The sequence below is a fragment of the Homarus americanus genome, unplaced genomic scaffold (assembly GCF_018991925.1).
Source record: "Homarus americanus isolate GMGI-L3 unplaced genomic scaffold, GMGI_Hamer_2.0 scaffold32583, whole genome shotgun sequence".
NCBI classification, from domain to species: Eukaryota; Metazoa; Arthropoda; class Malacostraca; order Decapoda; family Nephropidae; genus Homarus; species Homarus americanus.
Genome location: NW_024713129.1, coordinates 18,667,963 through 18,683,426, shown reverse-complemented (window position 1 = coordinate 18,683,426; position 15,464 = coordinate 18,667,963).

Below are 15,464 nucleotides of genomic sequence, written 5' to 3'. Positions count from 1 at the left end.
CGGGAAGGGTCTTGTTATTCTTCTGTGAATTCTTTCCAAGGATTCTATATCCATTCTGTAATACGGTGACCAGAATTGAAATGCGTAATCCAAGTGAGGTCTCACAAGCCCAAAATATAGTTTTAAGAAGACCAAGCTAGTATTGTAACTAATACTCCTTTGTATGAACCCAAGTACTTTATTAGCTTTGTTTTGAGCAAATACACATTGTTTACTTGGTTTAAGAGTCCTACTTATCATTACTCCCAAATCTCTCTCGCAGTCGGATTTCTCTATGGCATCGTTGTTCATCTGGTATCTGGTTTCCCTGTTTACATCTCCTATACTGAGTACTTATCATTTGTCCACATTGAATTTCATCTGCCATTTTTCAGACCATTAGAAAAATTTGTTTAGATCTTCCTGTAGTTTTGCGGAGTCCTCGTCAGATTTAATTACACGTCCTATTTTAGTGTCATCAGCAAATTTACTTATGTTGCTGTCTATGCCGATATCTATGTCGTTTATGCATATAATAAATAATAATGGTCCAAGTACTGAGCCTTGCAGAACTCCACTAGTGACGTTGCTCCAATGGGATATATAGCCGTTAATGCTCACTCGCTGTTTTCTGTCCTGTAACCACGCCCTAATCCATTTTAGAATATCACCTTTAATGCCATGAGCCTCCACTTTTCTTATTAGTCTTTCGTGGGGGACTCTGTCGAAGGCTTTGCTAAAGTCGAGATATACCACATCATAATTGTGCCCCTCGTGCACCGATTCGAAAACTGATGTAAAAAATGTTAATAGATTAGTTAGACATGAACGCCTGCTTGTAAAGCCATGTTGGGAATTATTGATCAACTTGTGCTTATCCAGATGATTTCGAATAGAGTGTGAAATGATTGCTTCCAGTAATTTGCCTACAATTGACGTTAGACTGATTGGGCGGTAGTAAGAGGATAGTGATCTATCCCCCTTCTTGAAAATCGGTATTACATTCACTATTCTCCATGATTCTGGTACTACACCTGCCTTTAAGGACATGTTAAACAACTTTGCTAAGGGCATACTAAGCTCTTCCTTACGTTCCTTTAATACTCTGGCAAATATCTCATCGAGGCCTGGTGACTTAATAGGCTTTAGTTTGTCTATTTGCTTACTAATAGCGTTACTAGTCACTACTATCTCGCTTAATTTATTTTCTTCACTATCTCTGTATAGAGTCGGAGCTTAGCGTATTATGTTTAAATTTTCGGTGGTGAAAACTGTTGAAAAATATTTATTCAGATTATTGCTCATTTCTACGTCGTTATCAGTTAGCTCTCTGGTATCTGACTATATTGGGCCAATCTCGTGTTTTAGTTTGATACATTTGATAGAATCCCTTGGGGTTTGACTTTGTCTCCCTTGCTATCTTCAGCTCATTATTCCCCTTGGCTTTTCTTATCTCGGTCTTAACCCTACTGGCCAATACTTTATAGTAGTCTTGGAGGTAAACTTCACCACGATTTATTCTCCGAACTATAGCTTCCTTCGTCCAATAATGTTCTTTAAATAATTATTTATCCATTTAGGGTCATTGTTGTTTGATCTGAGTTTTTTGTATGGTATGTTCTGCCTTTGTGCATCAATTAACTCATTATTTAAATTGTCGTGGAACTCGGCAACCTAAGGTCAATCTCAAACGTCAGGTCTCCATGTAGGGTGAGGGAAGTTTTCACTGTGGTAAAGTCAAGTTCATGGTCACGTGTTGGGTCACTGCTGAAGCTTCTCACAGACTTCCCACACTTGGTATTGCTCCATCAGGCTTCACTTGCCCAATATTAAAAGGAATGTATAAATTAAACAGTGAATTGTATTTTGGGGATGTCTTTACAAACCTAAGCGTTATAATCACGTATTCATAATTCAAGTAATCCAGTATATAGTTTGTGTGAATCATTCTATTCCTGGAGGATTAGATAAGGGGTCAGGCAAGAACCAGTAATAGTCACTTGTGAAAAACGTTATTGTGTCATGTAAGAACAGTGTGATACTTTACCCCGCTCGTCTATATTGCGGTTACTGTTCAGTTTGTATTTTTCTTGCTAAATAAACTGCTTCAATATCAATATCAATACATGCTAAAAAAAAACCCATACAAGCCACCCACAGCGGGTGTAGAAACTACAGACCAATACTTGGATCATCTATCTACACTTTGATTCTTAATACAAATAATAAATTTAATCCAGCATCTTCGCTCCGCCTCCCAACAATTTTTTTTCCCGGAATCACAACAGGTTGGTAAAACTGTGGAAGGCTGAGCTAGCGGCGGGGGCCACTGGCTAGTGGCTACCGGACCTACGCAGCATCAAGGAGTGTCCCAGGGGAGGGAGGCTACAGAGTGCCTCCCCGACCACTACTACTCTTCAGTATCTCTCTCCCACTTCTTGTTTTTCTTGTATCTATTTAATCTCGGGAAGATTCGGTGAATTGTGAGCCAGTAAGCGATAGTTACACTTATTCTTCACTGATGGAGATGGAGCATCACGTCCAGCTTGAGCTTCACCACAAACACACCAATCACCGAAACCTTTTCCCACTTGGGCGTCAACATATCAAGACAGTACAAGTCACGAGGTGGGGGAGCACACCAGTATAGCCCTCGTGACTCACTACAGTACAGTAGGTCCGAGAGTATCGTGATGTTCTTTAGCTTGGACTTAGCGGTGGACCTGCCACACCCTCACCACCACCACCACCACCACCACCACCACCAAGATAAACACTACCAATAACTGTTACACCCATTGATGTTTAATATATAGAAACAAATCTACACTATATATATATATATATATATATATATATATATATATATATATATATATATATATATATATATATATATATATATATATATATATATATATATAAAGAGGACTGGGTGGCGGAGGCGTAGCCTCTTTGCTGGCAAATCCGGGGCGCAGCTGTAACCGCCATAACTGGAATTGGCCTTCTGATACGCTACTCTCACGGCTGTATCAATCTGAAATACCAAAATGGTGCCGTTTTGCTCTATTATGACGCCGACTGCTTCCACACGTCGCAGCCAAAACACCAAACTCACATAATACTCCTTGCTATTATCATGTCCTAAATGTATCCAAGTCGCGTCACGCATCGATAGTGGTTTCCAAATTTTTTTTTGTACTGGCTGGGAATTTTTAGAAGAATTAGAAACAATAATCTTCATATTAAGTCAAACAGGTTCTGTGAGTTAGGAAAGTGTCGTATATATCTATGTATCTGTGTAAGTTATGTCGATAACGTAACTCTATCACAGAATTAGCAACGGTGGTCAACGATCATGACACCTCCTTGAACTGTTGTGTTTCTCTGGTCAAGGTCAAGGTCACCACCCAGCATTAATGATAACAGTTACAATGTTGAAATTAAACATAACCCTCTGAGTTGCTTTTTTTCAAAGATCACAAACTCAAAGACTAAAATTGCAGGTAAAACGCACAGGCGGAGGGAGTTGGCGTTTTACTTTGGTTTAGTCAAGTTTTAATATGCTTAAATTTATCGACAGATTTACTTACTGGCATGACTCGCTAGAAAAGACACACACACACACACACACACACACACACACACACACACACACACACACACACACACACACACACACACACACACACATAATAAAAAAGGAAGGGGGTCTCAAGCCTGTTGTTCCCTGAGTGCATCGTTAATAAAGTATAGTGAGAGGAGAGGTGCGTCTACAGGTCTCCTTGTATCTCGCCGTAATGTTTAAGTCCATAATTCAACATATACAGAAGCCCCTGGTGAAATAATTTATGTATATGAGAGGAAAAACACGAGTCTATTGCTTTAGACAGGAGAGTCTGGTTCTCCAAAATTATTGGCTTAATTGACTTTCATTAGGTGACGCCAACTGCCCAGAATATATGTTCCAGAAAATAACTCTAGTTTGAGTTGTTGACATCTGATGGGCGAAACCTGCCAACTCGTTTAATATACTGTAAGTGAGTTGCTGTCTATTGAGAATCCCGCGCGTGTTCAAGTCTAAGTGACAGGGGTCACTATAATATACTATTGAGCTACCAAGCGTAACTGCTTTGTTGTGTGGCCGGGCTTAATCTCCGCTGGTTAGGTTAGTGTTATGATATATGTAAATTTTAAAAGAAACACACACACACACACACACACACACACACACACACACACACACACACACACACACACACACACACACACACACACACACACACACACACACACACACACACACACACACACACACACACACACACACACACACACACTCCATATTCACTGTCAAAAATGACATCATATTTTGACTATACTGTTCATTTGATCAGACGTAATTCCTTCCGGATGACAGTGGCTTTGTCAACTGAGTTATTGAAGTGGGACGGAATCAGTTAATCAGGTTAGATGGACAAAACCTCCCACCACTTTGTTGCGTGTGTACCTCTCCCCGTGTATCTCTCCCTGTGTACCTCTCCCCGTGTACCTCTCCCTGTGTAACTCTCTGTGTATCTCTCCCTGTGTACCTCTCCCCGTGTACCTCTCCCTGTGTAACTCTCTGTGTATTTCTCCCTGTGTACCTCTCCCTGTGTAACTCTCTGTGTATTTCTCCCTGTGTACCTCTCCCCGTGTACCTCTCCCTGTGTACCTCTCCCCGTGTACCTCTCCCTGTGTAACTCTCTGTGTATTTCTCCCTGTGTACCTCTCCCTGTGTAACTCTCTGTGTATTTCTCCCTGTGTACCTCTCCCTGTGTACCTCTCCCTGTGTAACTCTCTGTGTATTTCTCCCTGTGTACCTCTCCCTGTGTACCTCTCCCTGTGCACCTTTTCTTGTGTATCTTTCCCCCTGTGCCTCTCCCTGTGTGTGTCTCCCTGTGCACCTCTCCTGCACCTTTACCACGTCGGTGTCACGTTACTCCCTCCTTGCACCACATCCTCTTATTACTCTGCATACAAGCCCTTCTGCTTCTCTGTGCCTTCCAGTCGCGTCTCTCCCACCCTCCTTCTCGCTCCCCTTCCACACCTCCCTACCACCTTCACCCTGTCTCTCAACACTTATAAATGTTTCCTTCCTGGTACTTCTCCACGATTGTTAGTCTTCCATAACCCCTTCTCTATCCAATTCCTTTGTTTATCTTCCTCTTCTCTGTCTCCTTCTTTCACTTTCTAGGGCAATCTTCCCCTCTGTCTCAGGTGTTTTTTGTCTGGGTGAGTAAACGAAATATTTATCAGTGAGTAGATTATGTTTCCTTTCTTAACCTCTGTATACGAGCGATCCTGAATTGCCTCTCTTCTTATTTATTTCCTTAGACTTCCTTCTTACTTTTCCCTCGCTCTCACCAGTCTTCTTGTTACCATAGCTACACTCACTTCCCTTCCAGCCCCTTGACTATAGATTTCCTGAAATTATTTAATCTTTCCATGTCTCAAATTTGTTTTCCTCTCTCTCTCTCTCTTTCCGTTCCTTAGTTGCGTACTCTTATTTTGGTTACCTCGGCTGCCATCACACAATATATCTCTTCTGTTTATTGGACTCTTTCATTTTCTAGGTCTTCCATCAGCTGTGAGCGGTCACTAGTGGTATAATCCCCCGCCGCCGACGACACAGTTACTATTAGTCACCCTACTCGTAAACCTCGCTGGCGTCACTTGCTTCTTCCTCTGTCACTTTACTTCTACGTCTTATTCTCCGTTGTTGTGGTTGTTCTATATTCACCAGTTTTCTCCCTCCCTCCACGCCCCTTCTTGCACTCGTCCCTTATCTTCCCCCCTCACTCCCATTCATTCTTCCTCCCTTCTTCCCTCTCTCAGTCCTTACACGTTCCTTCTCTTCCTCCTTTCTTCCTATTCAGTCTCCCTCCCTTGCTGCCCCCTTTCCCTCACTACCTCCCTCCTCGTTCTTACACTCTCTTCTTCCCTTCCATCCTGTCATTATACCCGTTAATTTCATCCCTTTCTCCATGTCCTTGCACTCATTTCCTTCCTCTTTCCTGTCAACAAAAATTTCAACAATCGATACTTCCCTTCCCTCACTTCTCATCCTAGCACCCTCTCCTTTCCTCCCTCTCTTCCTCTGCTCTAGCAACTGTTCTACCCTTCCTCCCAGACCCCTCTTCCAATTCCTATCACCCTCCCTCTCCCCTTTCCTGTACTCACCACCGTTTCCTCAACTCCCTCTCAAACCCTTTTATGTGTTCCCTCTCTTCTACCTCCTACCCTCCTAGAGTGTCTGGTAAACCCCCCTCCCCCCTTCTCCTCCTCCACATCCCCTCGTCTCTAAGTGTGTGTGGGTGTGTGTGTGTGTGTGTGTGTGTGTGTGTGTGGTCTATCTCACCTTCACCTGAGCACGCTTCAACCAACAAGAAATGTTATCTAAAAAGGTTATGACGAATATGAATGAAATCAATAATAATAGAGACAAAAGTGGCTCGATGTATCAACACCCGCACACACTGGCTCACTGTGTCAACACCTGCACATAATGACTCACTGTGTCAACACCTGCATATAATGGCTCACTGTGTCAACACCTGCACATACTGTCCCATAGCATCAACAAATGCACATAACGACTCACTGTGTCAACACCCGCACATAATGGCTCACTGTGTCAACACCTGCACATACTGGCCCACTGTGTCAACACCTGCACATAATGACTCACTGTGTCAACACCTGCACATACTGGCTCACTGTGTCAACACCTGCACATAATGACTCACTGCATCAACAACTGCACATACTGGCACACTGTGTCAACACCTGCACATAATGACTCACTGTGTCAACACCCGCACATAATGGCTCACTGTGTGAACACCTGCACATAATGACTCACTGTGTCAACACCTGCACATACTGGCTCACTGTGTCAACACCTGCACATAATGGCTCACAATGTGAACACCTGCACATACTGGCACACTGTGTCAACACCTGCACATAATGACTCACTGTGTCAACACCTGCACATACTGGCTCACTGTGTCAACACCTGCACATAATGACTCACTGTGTCAACACCTGCACATAATGGCTCACTGTGTCAACACCTGCACATACTGCCCCATTGTGTCAACACCTGCACATACTGGTTCATTGTGTCAACACCTGCACACAATGGCTTACTATGTCAACACCTGCACATACTGGCCCACTGCATCAATACCTGCCCATAATGACTCACTGTATCAACACCTGCACATAATGACTCACCGTATCAACACCTGCACATAATGGCTCACTGTGTCAACACCTGCACATGCTGGCCCACTGTGTCAACACCTGCACATAATGGGTTACTGTGTCAACACCTGCATATAATGGCTCACTGTGTCAACACCTGCACATACTGGCCCACTGTGTCAACACCTGCATATACTGGCTCACTGTGTCAACACCTGTACATACTGGCCCAATGTGTCAACACCTGCACATACTGGCCCACTGTGTCAACACTTGCACATACTGGCCCACTGTGTCAACACCTGCACATACTGGCTCACTGTGTCAACACCTGCACATACCGGCCCAATGTGTCAACACCTGTACATATCGGCCCACTGTGTCTTACCTGCACATATTGGCTCACTGTGTCCACACCTACCGGCCCACTGTGTCAACACCTGTACATACCGGCCCACTGTGTCAACACCTGCACATACCGGCCCACTGTGTCAACACCTGTACATACCGGCCCACTGTGTCAACACCTGTACATACCGGCCCACTGTGTCAACACCTGCACATACTGGCCCCACTGTGTCAACACCTGTACATACTGGCCCACTGTGTCAACACCTGGCCCACTGTGTCAACACCTGTACATACCGGCCCACTGTGTCAACACCTATACATACCGGCCCACTGTGTCAACACTTGCACACACCAAATTGGCAAAGACTCAACATCCTCTACTGGAAAAGAAATATCCATAAAACTGTTCATAACTCTATTAACGCAGCTGAAAAAGGGCCACAGTGTTTGCGAGGTGGACACAAAGGTTAGAAAGTGTGAGGTTGTCTCAGTAAGTGAGGTAGTTAGTTTATAAAGGAGGAAGAGGAGACAGATGGAAGGATAACAGGAACATGAAAAAGTGAAATGTATAGACACGTAGTTTGTGAGTTAGTGGTGGTGGTATTCAGTTGATACACGAACACATTCATCAGCTTATCATTTTTAATTCAGGTTTTTGAGAGGCAAAACACTGATAAAGGCAGCCAAGGCAAAATACGAGAGCTCTAGTTCTTAAACAAATAACACGGTAATAAAATTCCAAACACGCTGGTGCTAAGTTAAGAGTTTTATTTGTGTTGTTTTGTTCTGGCGGACGTTGTGGGACTCAGTGTTGGTGGGAACCTTGCCAGAGTACTTACTTAATTCACTTTATTTTTTTAATTATTGTCAAAGAAGGTATTTCGGTGTGTCTTCCCCCAAAATAAGGAGAGTTAATGATTTTTCGTGTTTGTTCCTTCGTCCCTTCTTCTGGAAAACAGTAAACAATTAATAGTTGTTCCTACAATTCTAGGTCCACATAATTTGATGCTTGGCAGAAGAGCATCTTGGTACAAAACTCCCAGCATTTTTGTATGTTAATTTTGCATTTTTAGGTATCTTATGATTGTAGAGGCCAAACAGCCCAACGCCGTGTTTCTTGAGATAGTCTTCGGTCATATAGTCCAATAAAAAGATATACTTGGCTATAGACCTCACTCAGAGAAACTGAGAAAGTGACATTTTTGCATATTTTGGCCATTTTACAGAAGTCGAAATTTAAGAAAGGTAAAAATTTGTGGATTTTCGTTTATTACTTTACTGTAACTCTATAATTAGATATGGGACTTGGTACAAAAAAATACCTGGGTACACTATATCGTCTGAGAAATGAAATAAATTTTATAATATAAGTTTATGTATTTTCTATACTATTAAATGCGTCAAAGTTCACGAAAACTGCACAATTTGATTTTCAACCCAATTAAGCTACCGAATTTCAACCATTTTTACCTGTAAATCAGTAAAAAAAATACTTGGGCTTCAGCAATATCGAGTAAGGTGGGTTTCACGTCCCTCTGACTACTTTACATGTGCTAGAATGAAAATAAAACTCACTAACGAAGTGACGCAGGAGTGTGTGTTAGAAGACATGTCGTATCAGCTTGCTACTCATGGCCTCTCTTAGCACGAAAGTATATTTTCATGATCTCTGAAAGTTATTGTTTAGTGTACATTGTGACTTATGTACTTACAGCTCGCAGCCGTGGAACAACAACAATTATAACAACATCTACAAGAACAACAACCAGGTGGAAGAAACTGCCCAAAGTTAGCTTGGTATTGACTGTTAATGATAGACCAAAACTCATCTCCTTAAGTTAATCGCCGGAACATTCACCGCTGAGATACGTGGTACTATTCTCCTCCTTGGATTCAAACCTTTGGGAGCCATAAACCGTTCCACCGAGGAGGGTAGGGACACCAATTATTCTAAGTTTATTGCATTACGGTTTAATTTGCTACATACTAGAGGCTGTACCTATCCCCTTGATTTTTCGACAACATTATGAGCAGAATTCAGTTTCGGGAATAAGAACATAAATGACAGAGGCAATAAAAAGGTTCATATTAACCTCGTGTTTGGCCTCCGTCGCGGTGCATCGTCATTGTAGTACTAAATTATGAACTTTGGATAAGTTTTTTCAGCATCATTATCTTCCAATTATAATTTTGTATTCGAAGTCTTTTATCCTACGAGTGAGATAAGACTTACTAGTATCTTCAAGACGAATATTATATTTTTGCTGAATATATATGTGCTGAATCCATAGCACATGAGCCAGATCTCAGCGTTTACTGGTATCTATGCAGAACTTCTCGTCTCTTTTCTATATATCAACAGCGTCACTACATACAGCAACACCCAGAAACTGTGTGCCTACGTAACTATATTTTGTGTTTTGTTCAAGTCATCTTTAGTTCCAAACATCTTATTATCCTGCTAAGTAGTTTAAACACTCGGGCACCAAGATTTTTATAGACTATAAGGATCACGAAATTATCAGTCAATCCAATTCAGTCACGATGAATTTACCAATACGTCTCTTAATCTTTAATTGTTGAAGACTAGTTCAGCATTAACCGAAAATATACGCGTAAGGACCTTAGTTGCTGAAACGCAGTAATACATTATAACATCACCTTCTGCTATCCACTATCTGCCTTAACAACGGGCTGGTGAGTGGTGCCGAAACAGGGAAGACACTCACAGCGATTATTTTTGTTATTTTTATTATCATATTTTTTGTCATAGCTGGGGACAAATGTTTACGAATTATACTTCAAAGAACATGAATCAAGTTAGTTAATATTTAATCCTCGGGAGTGACGTAGTGATAAGTGCTTTCATTACAAAGTTTAATTTTAACTTTGTGACTTGCGACAATTGTCTCGAGAAACTCGGGGACTGAGCCAGGAAGTTTGGACTGTGTACCGGGCTAACCCAACTTATTACTTCAGTGGCAATCCTGGCGATACTGGTAATTTCACCTCGCCATGTATATATATATATATATATATATATATATATATATATATATATATATATATATATATATATATATATATATATATATATATATATATATATATATAAACAAACTGAAGAACGAAGAGGCAGGAATAACTGAAAAGAAAGAAAAAGGAACAATATAGAAAATTTCGGAAGGAGTAAAAAACCAAAAAACCAAAACAAAAGACAACAAACAGAAAGACTAAAGTTCCTGCCAAAATAAGCGAAAAGACAAAGTGACCAGTCACGCCCCAAACCCATCCAAGAAAAATTATTTGACTCTACTGCCCCTTGTAATATTTTATACTTTAGAAAAGGTCAACGACAAAAACTGTTTCTATTAAATGTGTCTATGAGTTTCATTACTCTATGTCAAATCATTAATGGAATATCGGACGGAATGTGAGTTTACCCTTCTGACACTTGTGGGACTTAGATAAAATACGTCAGGTTCTTCCAGTAAAACGGTCTTTTTCGCTAATCTGTTTTATATTTTTCATCAGCTTGACCTGTAATAAAAAGCTGTTGTGTATATGTACATTATCTCAAGTCCTTGATAAATAAAAAAGATCGCCGCCAGAATAATTAGCAACATTAATTTTTGTTGTCCTGAAGTGCGACTCTTGCTGGAACACGTTACCAAACTCCTTCACGACACTTCTACAGAGACACAAAACTATACAACAGTTGTTCTTTACTTCATCTTCACTTTCTCATTATCACCATTATCATATTTCTCTGTGTGTCTCTTTCTCTCCTTCACCTGCTCTCCCTACCTGCTTATATCTACTCACTGCTCACCTCTCCCTCCCTACTCACATCTTGCTCCTTGCTCACCTTTCCCTGCTCACCTCTCCCCTGCTCACCTCTCCTCCCAACTCACATCTCCCTACCTGCTCACCCCTCCCTTCCTGCTTACCCCTCCCTGCTCACCTCTCCTGATCACCTCACTGCTCACCTCTACTCACTGCTCACCTCTCCCTCCCTACTCACATCTTGCTCCTTGCTCACCTTTCCCTCCCTCCTCACCCCCCCTCCCTGATCAGCACGCCCATAACGTGAGGAGTATGCAGCAGTTCCCACCACAATATACCGGAGGCTCCCTCCATAACTCTGCCCGAGTGAGAGGTTCCTGACCACCTTGTGTGTTATATTGCCAATTTGTCCGCCATAAATGCCGACAAGCATAGAATTTAGCGGTGTGTGCCATGGCGACCCCGGACAAGACGTCGCTAACGAGATAACTTACCCCATTAATCAGCCACCGGCAATAATGGCACCCGAGATCTCCTTGGTCATCTGGAAGGCCACCACAAACAAGCTTTCAGAATCAGGTCAGGCTAGAGCCACACCAAACCAATGTAATCCTTATAAAATCACTCTAGAATGACATTGGTGTAATATTTTAAAGGTGTCTACTAAGTTTGATAAGGTTAAGCGTGATTGGTTTGGTGTTCAGATATAGATAGCTTTAACACCCTGCTCTCGTAGAAGCTAGATAAACTCAGTTCCCGATATACTCAGATTTGGTCCTCTCGGTTTGTTACCTCCTCATCAGGGTATTACCAGCCCACACGACACACTTCTTACTCGTTGTCGTGTTGGTGATTTATCATTATAAAGGTTGTTGAGCTATTTGTCTTGTTACTGAATGACCTTAATACATTGTCGAGTAACTTTGTAATTATGTTGTTGGTTAATGTCAAGAGATAGTGTTGAGTAAGTGTGAGGTTAATGACTGACCTTAAATAATTTGGTTGGTAGTTTAGATGTGCCTCCATAAATAAAAGATGATTTGGGCAGTGTCAAGGCATTTGTAAACAATGTACAAACTGGTAAACAAATATCCAAGAAAAACAAGTCTCTTGTTTCAGTATTTGTGGCATGTATTGAGATGCGTTGATTCATAGAAGGATAATTAGGTATGACTGTTCTTATGATGAGCAATATGGGTCGAAATTACTGGTGAAGAAGGTGAGAGGAAGATGAGAATTGCTTTATGGATGAATGCTGGCCAGTACTGAAGGAATCAGATGTTCCAGATTTAGTATTTTAATTGTCACTGACAGTGAGATCAGAGTTGGGTGAGGGAGTGTTCAGAGGACGTGTAGGGAGATGAGTGAAGGCATGATAACAAAGATAACAAAAAACGAGGAGGATATTATAATACCTCCTTGTCTTTGCTATCAATCATGGGATGAGAAGTGGGTGTCCCTCATACAGTTAAGGAGTTGGAAGGTGTATGTGAATTATAAGACATGAGAGACCAGAGTTTCACACACAAAAGAAATGTGATAAATGAAGTCTGTGAATGGTGATGAAGTTCAAGTAGATGGAACATATGAGAGTGTGGCGTGCCTTGGGAAAGACGTATGTTACGAGTATAACTGAAAGTGGGGGATGATGGCCTGCATATCATTGGTGTACTGACCATAAAAAGAAGAGTTGAACAAAGGATAAAATGAGGGAACATCGTGCGACATGAAGAGGGGATAAAGAGGAAGTGAGGGATTGGTCGTTGATGAGGTGAAAGGCTTCAAATTGAATACAATACGAGTTTTATATCCTAACAATAGTCATTCTTCTTTAGTGTAAACAAATTAGTATTGTTGGTAAAATCATTTAATATGTTCGACATATCGGAGTAATATTCAAAATAATTTAATCACACATATCAGGGAGACAAACACTGACCCACATACAAAAACACTGACCCACATACAAAAACACTGACCCACATACAAAAACCACCCAATAGGCATATATCACACACCCATGACAGAATATTCATCGTATACCGTGTAGACCCTCATGTTGCCTAAAGGTAGCTTACACTCGAGGCTCAGTGTGAGTTACCAGGATCATTACGGAAGTGTTGATCCATGTGAATATTATCCTCTAGCTTCTGCCGTCGGTGTAGTGGCGACTTCCCCTCTATTGTTTTTTTTTTTTCTGCGTATATCTGAATCACACTCTTTTGTTGCTCTTTTTCTGACATTTTTATATGTTTCTATCTTTTATTCTCCTTTTTCCTTTTCTTTCTTCATCACCCAATCATCTAATATCAATTTCAAAATCCTCTTTGTCTCAATATCGAATCAAATCTTTATGCAGCGGAAAAAGAAATATTCAAATACATCCTTTGACTATGCCGCGAAATATATTATATACTGTACGTTATCTCAATACCACGCCAGAGACCACTGAAGATTGGCAGGCTCCCACACACTCCTTGTTCGCAGGGACTACAACATGGTGAAGAGGAGGAGGAGGAGGAGGAGGAGGAGGAAACAAAAGGAGGACATTTTTTTTGTATTAGTCCAAACAATCCAGTTTTTGGCTAAACCAAGACAAAATTGCAACAGAAAGTTTAAAGGCATCTCTGACAATGAGAAACGTTGCAAGACTTCATAATCAAAACTATGAAGAAGTTGATATGTCCTCAGTCATGGTACAGTACTTGCATCATTTTGCCGTCATGAAGGGAAGCAATTTAACCCAAGTATATATATATTTTTTAAACTACATGAATTAAATATGATATAATGCCACCCAAAAGTACAATTCATGTATACAATAAACTACTATGGAGCTTGTCATTCCGATAAAATATGTGGGGGTCAAGTCAGGTTAAAGTGTGACCTGTTACAGAATTAGCCGAATACCTGCTTTTCAGTATATGTGTTGGCAACTGTAATTATCAGCGTAAAGTGAAAACCAACCATCTCATCATGACATGCCTTTGGAACATAATTCTTGTTCTATATCACGTTTTAAAAATGTTTACAGTTGTAATATCTAATCTAAAACTGAAATTTACCCGCGAAACTCTTTTATGAAATGAATAATAGCATCATAATTTTTTTCAGGACATTTTTGTTTAGAGAGAAGTTGAACGCGACTGACTCGAAATTAGTTTTTAAATGGAGCGTCCAGCAATTCATAAAATAAAAATGATAAGAGGAAACTTACATATATATTTTTTTATTTTTCAAATTAGAAAATAAAATTGCCGCAGTGAAATGTGTTCGGCGGCGTTTTCCATATTCTAAGCTACGGTATCTATGTAATTTGTTATAGAACAGATTACCAATAATTCGCACACGTGGAGTAAGTGATAGACATTAACTCAGGACCAAACTCAGACATGTGGGGGGGTTGGGTGAGGTGACGACACAGAAGGTCCTCACCACGACCACAGCTTCAAAATGAGACCTATTGTGATATAATTTGTTTAGCCGGTACTTATACTTACAGTTGAAGGTGAAGACGTTAGAATCAGTCATGTGTTATAAAGACAAACATTAACAGTCAAATTGAACGAGTATCTTGAAAATATTTGACATGAAAGATTCTGTTAACTTCTAAGACTCTAAGAATATATCATCCCCCTCTCCTGTTCTACCATGTTTATTAACTTCCTGATATAATTAGTATTGTACATAATTATACCCCCGAATAATTAAAAACAGAAGCTTGCCATAATACTTTTATTCTTAGAAGAGAAATAATTATACTCTCAGTAGTGGGGTGATGTGTGAGGCAGGAGGGTGGTGTAGGACCACCAGCTACACCAATGTGCTACGTTCACTTCAACCCCTCTATCCTTCCTCCTGTTATCCTCTGTCTCTCTTCTTTCTATTTACTGTCTCTTTAGTTGTCTATATGTTAATGTTTGTGTTTTACCTTCTCTATTTATTTTTCAGTACAATTAAAAAAAAAAACAATCTGACCTCGACAAATGAATCTCCCCCCCCCCCCCAACCCATGGTTTATGGGTGGTGAGGGAGCTGCCACTCTACTGTTTGTGGAAGCGGTGGTAATGGCAACACCAATCAGCGCTCCCATGTTT